Source organism: Semicossyphus pulcher, unplaced genomic scaffold (genome assembly GCF_022749685.1).
Source record: "Semicossyphus pulcher isolate SPU_LCO1_2020_fin unplaced genomic scaffold, fSemPul1.0.p SCAF_21, whole genome shotgun sequence".
NCBI lineage: Eukaryota > Metazoa > Chordata > Actinopteri > Labriformes > Labridae > Semicossyphus > Semicossyphus pulcher.
In genome coordinates, this window is record NW_027211695.1 from 3107915 (window position 1) to 3117123 (window position 9209).

The following is a 9209-nucleotide window of genomic DNA, read 5'->3' on the forward strand; positions in this document are numbered from 1 at the left end:
GTTGTCAATTTATATCAGTTCAGGTCTGTTTGTCAAGTTTGTCTGCTCAGATTCAAGCTTTATGAAGCTTTTAACTGTCGTGGATTTAATGTCCAAAATATCTGGAATTAAACTTATTTTTAGTTTAGCTGTCATTGATACAAGATAAACAGACTGACAGAGGAAAGTTGGGCTTTAATATGTTTAAAGGCAGTGTCATGCATTATAATACGGGTGGAATAGCAAATAGATTAAAACCTTATTATAGAAGCCAAACTAAAATCTAACCAGCAGCAGGGAAGAAAAATATGTTTCCATTCTTCTTTATTCTTTGGAGTCCTTGACAAAATCTGGTTCAAAGACAGCTACGTAAAATGAATTACGTTGTCACGCTGTGGTGAAGGGCACGAGGAGGGAGGTGTGTACTGTAATTGGTTTTCTGATGCAATCTCTGTGTAACCCAGCTATTTCCATATAACCTAAAGGAGCTCCACTGACTAGACCCAGCCCTACATGTAAAAGGAAAAAAGGACGAATCCAAGACTATGAAAGAAAAAACCTAACACGTCTATGTTAAAAAAAACAACTTGATTTTTGTACTCAGCTGTCTACAATCGGGATATCAGGCACCCTCTGCATTATTCTGTTATTAATTAGAAACTCGTATTTTATAAACACGTTAGAAGGCACTCACTTAGTAACAGTCAGATTTTGAGTACATGTTATATTTAACCTGACATATTACGCTTTTGTTTATGAAACGACGACACACAGTAGTAAATATAATGCGAACACGGGGGCTACAAAGCGATAACAGGCACCATTTTGGCTCCGAGGATGCTATTTGAGCGGCGAAAATTAAGCTGGCGTGTATAAAACAAGCTTCCTGATAAATGAATTTCAAAATAAAAGCCCCAATTACAAACACATGTTACAGCGCTATATACAGGCACTGTGACTTTTATTTGTTTTCACTCACGCTATACACTTCCGGTTATACACAGGCTGACTTGACGCAGCTCCCACCCGAGAGTGTAGCAACAGCGCCCTCTGGTGGTCAACCCCGGTATTACCAACATGTCGGCTCAAACTGGTCCTGATGCTGCGGGGATGCAGAGAGCAGTGATATGCGAGGATATGAAGTATCTAAACCGTGCCAGGCCCGGGTTATCCTGGCGCAGTCTCTGTGGCGCAATGGAATAGCGCGCTGGACTTCTAATCCAGAGGCTCCGGGTTCGAGTCCCGGCAGAGATGAGTCACTCTGTGTGCCACACGGCAGACCTGCGGTCATTTTTATCTGATGGTAACGATGGGGATGACGTTTTAGCTGCGGATGTGATAGAAGATCGCCATTGTAGATGCATTTACATCAGTTAGATTGCACAACCTGCAACATGCCCTACATCCTTTGAATGCTGTCCACTGACACATTTAAATTTACACTGATCAAATCTTGACTATAGATTGTCCAGATTTAATTCATGTGAGTCATAAGAGTCAGTTTGCTTTTTTATCTTCGGAGTGCTTACAAAATTAACGTTTCTTTGCATTCTTTTCATGTTCTCTTTATTTTTAAATGTTCTCTTTATTCTTACATTTACCTTACAGAGACATCCATTGCTAATGTCTCCTATATATTTTTTTAAATTGCTACTTCTTAAGCTAGATCTCTCCTGATAAAAGAGAGTCTACATTTTAACAGGAGGAACATGTGTAACCAACTCTTAAAATTAATTATCGAATTACTTCTTGCACAAAAACCTTTACCACAGTGAGGTCTATGGCCACAATTACAATATAAATATAGAATTGCACGAAAAAACATAAATTATATCAAACAACATACCACATTATAAAACCTTGAGGCCATACATTTTGTTTTCCCTAAATGATACATGTAAAAATGTATTTATAGTGTGTTCACATATGACCACATATTTCATTTTTGTTGTATTGTTTCTATTTATAGTCCTTCCTAAATGTTCTTCTCAGTGAGTGTCGGTGGATACAAAACATATATTCTGTAAAAAAAGTATCTCATGTTAGAATTAGTCACATCCCTCTCCTCAGGATCCTGCATCCTAACCCCTCCAATAACATCGCCTGTAGAATACGCTCGTGTTTGTTCGTGCGCAGGTATTTTGGGAACCTTCGCTCCAGTTGTGCTCGGGCGCATGCAGGGTCGTTCTGGGTCGCGGGCGCAAGGGGGCGCTCCAGCATCAATGAAAGTCACTCTCCTCTGATCTGACGCGGGAGGAACCGTCTCACTGTGAAGACCTACTGAGCTGTGACAGGGAAGGTATCATGGGGAAGCATCACCAAAATCTGTAGCCTACATTATGTGACAGGAGAGAGGACATGGCAGTTTTATTCATAAGCGCATAGAATAAATAGTTAATATACTGGGAAGAAGGGTAATAGTGTCTGATTATTCCTGCAGAATTCATCGCTTCCTCATACTCTAATCGCATTCACTATAGCCCTGCTTACTCTACACAGTAACTTCTTTATTTTCCCAATAATACTCTTCTAATACGTATAGCTCATATGAAAATACATACTAAACTATTAAGTTTATTATCTGCCTAACATTAATAATCATTCTCATGCTTTGCTTTGATGTAGGTGTAGAGGTAACTTAAGGTATCTGAAATGACTTCATGGCCTGATGCCACACAATGAACAGCAAAAACAAACACTGTTACTACTGACTACAGCAAAAGTGTCAACATGATTATGCTTCTCAAAGCTGGTTTATTTATTTATTTTTTATTTCATCATGTTTTATTTTTTTTTTAGCCGGTGTTGGCCTGAGCGAGACCCAGAGTGAGAGAAAAAAGGGGGCAGTGCTGTGGTGCTGCTGACGTGAGTGAGAGAGAGAGTGAGAGAGAGAGAGAGAGAGAGGAATGCCCCGTTAATGAGAATATGATGTCGAGTTAGAGAGATTGCAAAGAGGACAACACCGGAAGTGTACAGTGGTTACGAGTTAACTTTTTAAAATTAATATTTACAATGATGACAATTTTACATAAAATTAAATGTCACAAATATCAAAAAGTAGCACATTGTATCGTTTTAATACCTTGTTTATCAGTTGAAGTACTAAAAATAAACGTTTAATACTGTTATGATTTGAGATAAATATGCTGATAGTGATTGCTCTTATCGTTTAAGAATCATAAATCACTTCCTTTTAGTAAAAAATTACCAGATATGAATCCCCCAATGCGTCTCAAAAAAGTTCTGCATAACAGTAATTTTATTTATTTTTTTTTTTTAAATGTATACTTGATAAAAGAAATTGAAGGAACTATTCTTTATCATTAATAAAATGTAGATTGTATATGAATGCATAATAAACATGATATATACATTTATTACTAATTTTTAAGTATACATTATGTACTGATTCTCTTTAACGACGTCTTACGAACGTCCTCATTTTGATTTTATTTTGAAGGATAAGACCGGACGTTCCTTGTGTCTTTACTGCCAGCTTACCGCTTCAGTGTAGAGTAGAAAACGGACTGTCGCTGGAGAGCAAAGAAGAGGAGAGAGGTGGAAAAAGCAGTGAAATGGTGTAAAAGCTGAGCGACTCCAACTCAAGTCAGGGGACACACGAGGAGGGACACACAAGGAGGATTAATTTCTTTGTCTAATTATCGCTAAAGTCAGTTAACTCCCGCTTTTTGATGCTGTCCTCACGGAGGTTTGAGCCAATAACGGACTTATTGGTCGGCTGAACCATGCAGAGGCTGCTGCTCCTGAGTTTGGTGTTGAGTTTTCAAACTGGTAAGACTGCATTTCCCTCTTTTTTGGCGCATGAATACACGGTGAATTATGTTTAAATGTAATACTGTTTGAACCTACAGAGGCTCAACATCACACTGAGCCCTCTGTGCGTTGGTATGCCTTCAGAACCGCGCGTGTATGTTGGGGAGAGAGAAGAAGAAAGCCATATAAAATGATTTCATAGCATTCCCATATGAACCGCAGTAATGGATCACCTTAGGCGTGTGTGCGCGCGCGTGTGCACGCACGTGCAACTACGTGTGATAGAGAGAGCGCGCGCGCGTGTTTGACTGCGTGTCCGCACCGCAGCAATGGATCACCACACTTTTTTATCATCATTGTCGCGCGCCTCTGTGCAAATACACGCGTTTGGTTGTGCGCGTGCGTGCGTCCAACTTGAACATGACTGGTGCATGCGCGCGCCCACCGGCCTAAATGACCTTTTGCTTATGACAAACCCCCGGTGCCGTTATTCAGACGGGCCGTGGTGAGGCGCTGAGGACGTGACGGGAATGACAGTGATTGACCAGCGCTGCTCTACATGCCAGCAGCACTACCACGCTGCTATATCGTCTGAATGGCTTGTCAGTCAATGAGACCACTGCCACCAGCCCCCCGTAGTGATCCTGTAGTGAAAGACATCTTATAAACCTCTCTCCCCGTGTCTCACTCCCCCTTCCCTCACACACCACCCCTCTGCTGCTCCTGTACTGGTGTCCTACCTGTGTGCCTGACACAAAGCCCATTTTCACCCTCTCTGTTGCCTTCCTCTGTGCATTTCATCAGCACAATGAGGCTTGTGCAGCAGCATCAGCAGCAGCAGCGCCCATGCATCTGTTCCCCCTCCGTACCTGTGGGGTGCCAGGTAGGCTATTGGCTTAGGATAATCACAGCTGTAGCCGAGTTGCTGGGAGACAGGAGGCTGAAGAAAGAGGAGGAGGAGGGAGGAGGATGGTTGTAATTTCTATAAGCTACCTGTTTGATCGAAGCATATTTGCTTGTCGTGGACGTGCAACCACAGCAAACCTCCCTTTCCTCCCCCCCTATTGTCTACCTTGGCTGACTGGGAGCGTGCGCGGCTGGCTGCTGGCCGGACCAGTCGACCACTTCATCATAGGTAGGGGGCGTGTGCGGGGAAGGGAAGGTATGGAAAGGGATGATGTCACCGTGTCTGCCAGGCTTTGTATCACTCAGCCGGGCTCGCTGTGTTCAGCATCCACCCATGGTGTGTTACTGAGGGTTAAGGCAAAGCACACAGCGATGTACACACAGTAAGGAGCAGGTTGGCTTTTCATCACATATGACACTATGTGGGAATTGTCGCAACACATAAACACAAATCCCCCCTCCTCTCACGCCACCGCCAAGACCCCTTGTTACTGTCACATGCTGTTGTCCTGTTTGTCCGCTCATAAGCCGTCAAGTCCACATGACTAACTCGGTGACAAATGCACCTACAGATGTGCATAAACACGCACGCACACACACAGCCTATTTTCGATGTGTGAAGCCATGTGTCCTATTGTCTGCTGATGCGCTGTTACAACTGTAAAATCCATTATTACTCCATGTTGGGCTCTCAAACAAACAAAGATTTTTGCGCTCGTAGGCTTTCCTGAAGACGAGATTAGCAGGCTGTGAATGCAGATGTATCTGCTCAGTTAGATTTAAAATGATGTAATACATGTGAGGTCTCAAATGTTGCTCTTTAGGTTTTGCAATTGAAAATCCAGAGTGCTGAGATGAATCTCGCCTCAAAAGAGATAATGCTCGGGATTTTTCTTTAGAGCAACCAGACTCTTATCTTTTCATTACACAAGTAAAACAGTTTTTCACGGGCTGCAATTTGCATTCATGTAATTGCCTACTACTGCTAATGATTGGATGGTTATTAGTGCAGCAGCTAATTAAAGCTTTGGTGAATCTGAATGTTTTTAAGTTATTCAAATTCAACGATACAGTTGCAGCTAGGACTAACCACAGTCTCCCTGGAAGGATTGATTTAGTATCCCAGCCTTGTATCTACATACCAACCTGGTAATAAGTCCCAAGCAAGCGCCGCCATTAACGCAGCTGTTAAACGTTACTGCATAATCAATCATTGCAAACACACTCTTTCACTTCCTAATTAGCGAGGGGGAGCCTTGAGGTTGGACTTGCAGCGCTGCACCTCCAGCCCAGACTCAAATGCTGACTCGGACAAAGGCTCCAGTGCAGGTGTACCATTTGTCAGCCTCTGTCCTTTCGTGCGGACCGAGGCCGCGAGCTGCTGCTGCTGCTGCCTTGTACTGTATGCCCGGGCTCTGAATCACACAGCCGAGACGTGAATCATAGACCTCAGACGGATTCCTGTGTCGAGCTAGGAGGAAATATTCAGATGTTGCAAGAGTAAGACACATTCAGGGGGTTTTTAGACCCAGAAAAAAGGGCTCCTCTGGGGGTGTTGGATCAAGAAAGTAGTGAATTTACTACTATATGTTTAATGACTCAGAAATGGGCTGTCGCTGTTCAAATAACAATGAAGAATTACAGGAAACTCATGAAGAATCCAGTGCGGTACTTAAACCCTGTTAAAGCTACTGATTTGCTCGTAATAATCTGTGACATTTATGTATCAATAAATTCAAATTTCTCTCCCCTTCATCAAAAGCATTAACTCTAAATCTAGATTTCCATTTTCTAGGGGAAGAAGGGAATCCTCTGTACTCAGCTTATTATTTGTTTTATGTTCTCACAAGAAATAAAACAACAACTGTGTAGTTAGCTCGAGCTAATCTCAGGCTAACTACAATCTATCCAGGATGTCCGTCTCACAAAAGCCCCTTTCCCAACGGTCAAGATTTGTTTGTTTTCTTGCATTCATTTTATGGTTTAATCACCTCCGGTAGTTGGCACCTGGGTGTGGTTTTAATTTTATTTACCTGTTTAGTTTGATGGTGGGAGTTCAGACAAAGAGGGTGAGTTAAGCCTCTTTCCCACTGGTCATAAAACCAGCTAACACCCGGCTTTTTTGCTTGGCGGGAAAGGTTACAATCGGCATTCAGGTAAATGACCCCTGGGAACACAACACCCGCGTCGACACGCTAATCTCTTACCCCTTTTCGGCGGCAACTCAGCTACAAATTCCGCCCGTCTCCGACCGAGCAGCGCTCGAACATCGTTCCAAATTGTGCAGAGTTTGATAAACAGACTGAATGAGCAATAGATACAATAAAGACCAAACCACCGTAACATCTTCACTGGCCTCCCTGCAGCTTACCAAAGAGTATAACTTAAGTTCTTTGTGCGTACTATTGTTTACGAACCCGCTTTCTGGCGCATTTGTGACGTCAGTCGGTGACGCAGCAGAAAACAGACCGAAAGGAGGATACTCCCCCTGGCAATGAGAAAAGAGACATTGGCATTTATGAGCGGGTTTTCCCAGGTCTGAAAAACCTGCGCCAACGTTGGTGTGAAAGAGGTATAAGCCTGCCTTGTGTCCACTAAAGTTGGTTACAAAAGAATGGGGGCACACAGTGGGCTGTAATAACCAGAGATTTTTTTCTTCTCAGATAACGGCCTTTAAAGATTAAGCAGTAGTAGCTTCTGTGGTGGAGAAGAAAAAAGTGCCACCACCAGGACCTCTCTTGCCTGGATCCTCCAATGAGGATCTTGCGGATTTCCCCCCTTACGGAATTATTTATAGCTCCATGAACCTTCTGAAAGCAATGGTTTCAAGGCCAACGAACTATGTCGTGGTGCAATAGTGAACACTTTGCGGCTCCGAGTGCAGATCTGGGATGACATATGTAGCGAGGCAGAAGTCTGTTTTTAATTTTGATCCCAGCGAGCGAGATCTGTCTCTGGAGCATCCCACCGTTAGGTTAATGTGTGAATTCAGGTCATGTTATTTTACGGGACCTGAATGAAGCCTATTTACTGAAAAGGCATCTCTAATTGACATCAGCCAGTGAAAGCAATCACTGAACCAGTTGTAAAGCTTAATCTGGGAATGGAGCCTGTTATGTTATAATGTACACTCACGCTTGTTGTCCCCCATTGGGTTGCGTTCAATCAACAAATTCTTGGCATTTCTGTCCTGGCGGGTGTTTGTCAATGTGTGACATGTAGATTGCTTTCCCCAGTTGTTTAAAGGCATTCCTCTGGACACAACCTCTTTATGACATGGTTCTTGCAGGAAAAGAAAGATCTACCGATTGGGAAAAGAAGAATATAGTCGGACAATTCAAGATCAAACCTGTTGTCAGAGGTAAATTCAATCAAAAAGTGTACGAAGTTCCTGTAAGCATACCCAACAGCTACACAAATGTTTCCCAAATGAAGCCCCAGGACGAAAAGGCCCTGTAGTCTGATTGTGTTTGACAGGCCAGGGGCATCCAAGTTATAAAAAGAAGAAGGCAAAAAAAACCATCCCCTTAAAATTGTTTCTTTATGCAGAGTCCCCCGAGCAAGAGCGGAACACTTTATCACATCTGACTGAATCTATTGGCCTTGTTTTCCCAAACTGCACGGCCACATTATGGGTGATGGTGAAAGAGGGGGTGGGGGGTGAGCTCGTGTGGGTTACAGCAAAAGTTGTTTTGGGGAGGGGGGAAGGAGGGCGAACAAAGAGGGCTAGTCTTGCGGGCAGGTGGGCGAAGCCTGATTGAGAGTGATTAGACTTTTTTTTTGTTTGTTTAGAGGTGGTGAGGTGGAGGGGAGGGGGCAGTATTGTAGTATGAAGGAGTGTGTGCTGGGTGAAAAGAAAAGTGAGCCGCGAGAGAGGAACGAGGGACGTGGATGAAGGAGGAGGAGGAGGAGTGGTCGGGGAGGCCAGTGGCGGAGAGAAAGGGACTATTACTCAGGCTTGACTGCTCCCTCAGTGGGGACGGTGAAGCTGCTCATTCAGACAGAATATGGTCGAGGCCGGTTCAGAGGCTACGTTTCACTGGAATCGGGACTGATTGAACCCACATCTGAGGTGCCAGCCGAGCTCTTCTCCCGCCCCGTTCCTGCTGAGGTTAATTGGCAGTAATCTGTGTTGGTGTTAACTTTCTTTATGGCGTATTTGGGTCCCTCGCCCAACATGAGCCTTGTCTGCTTACCATTCCTTTCCTCTTTCTCTCTTTTCAGTGTGACCCTTTTTCTTTGCCCCTCTCCTGCCCGGCCCCTGCCGAGGTTAATTGGCATTAATGGGTGTTGCGTTAGCTTTCTCTTTGGCGTTTTTTGGTCCCTCCCAACTTGAGCCTTTTTTTTGCCCACCAAAGTTTCCTCTTTCTGCCCATTCTTACACTTTTTTTTTTTTTAACCTGACCCTTTTTTTGCCCCTCTCCTGCCCGGTCCCTGCTGAGGTTAATTGGCATAAATCTTTTAACTTTCTCTTTGGCATACTTGAGTCCCTCTCCCAACACGAGTTCATTCCTTTCCTCTGTCTGTCCCATCTTGGACTTCTTCTTTTC

The 9209-nt window shown here is 43.7% G+C and overlaps 1 non-coding gene across 1 annotated transcript; it reads left to right on the forward strand.

The window, feature by feature from the left end:
- The first annotated feature begins 1159 nt into the window (after window positions 1-1159).
- On the forward strand, window positions 1160-1233 carry trnar-ucu (transfer RNA arginine (anticodon UCU)). Its single transcript has one exon. It is a non-coding gene; the product is annotated as a tRNA-Arg (tRNA).
- Window positions 1234-9209: the final 7976 nt, after the last annotated feature.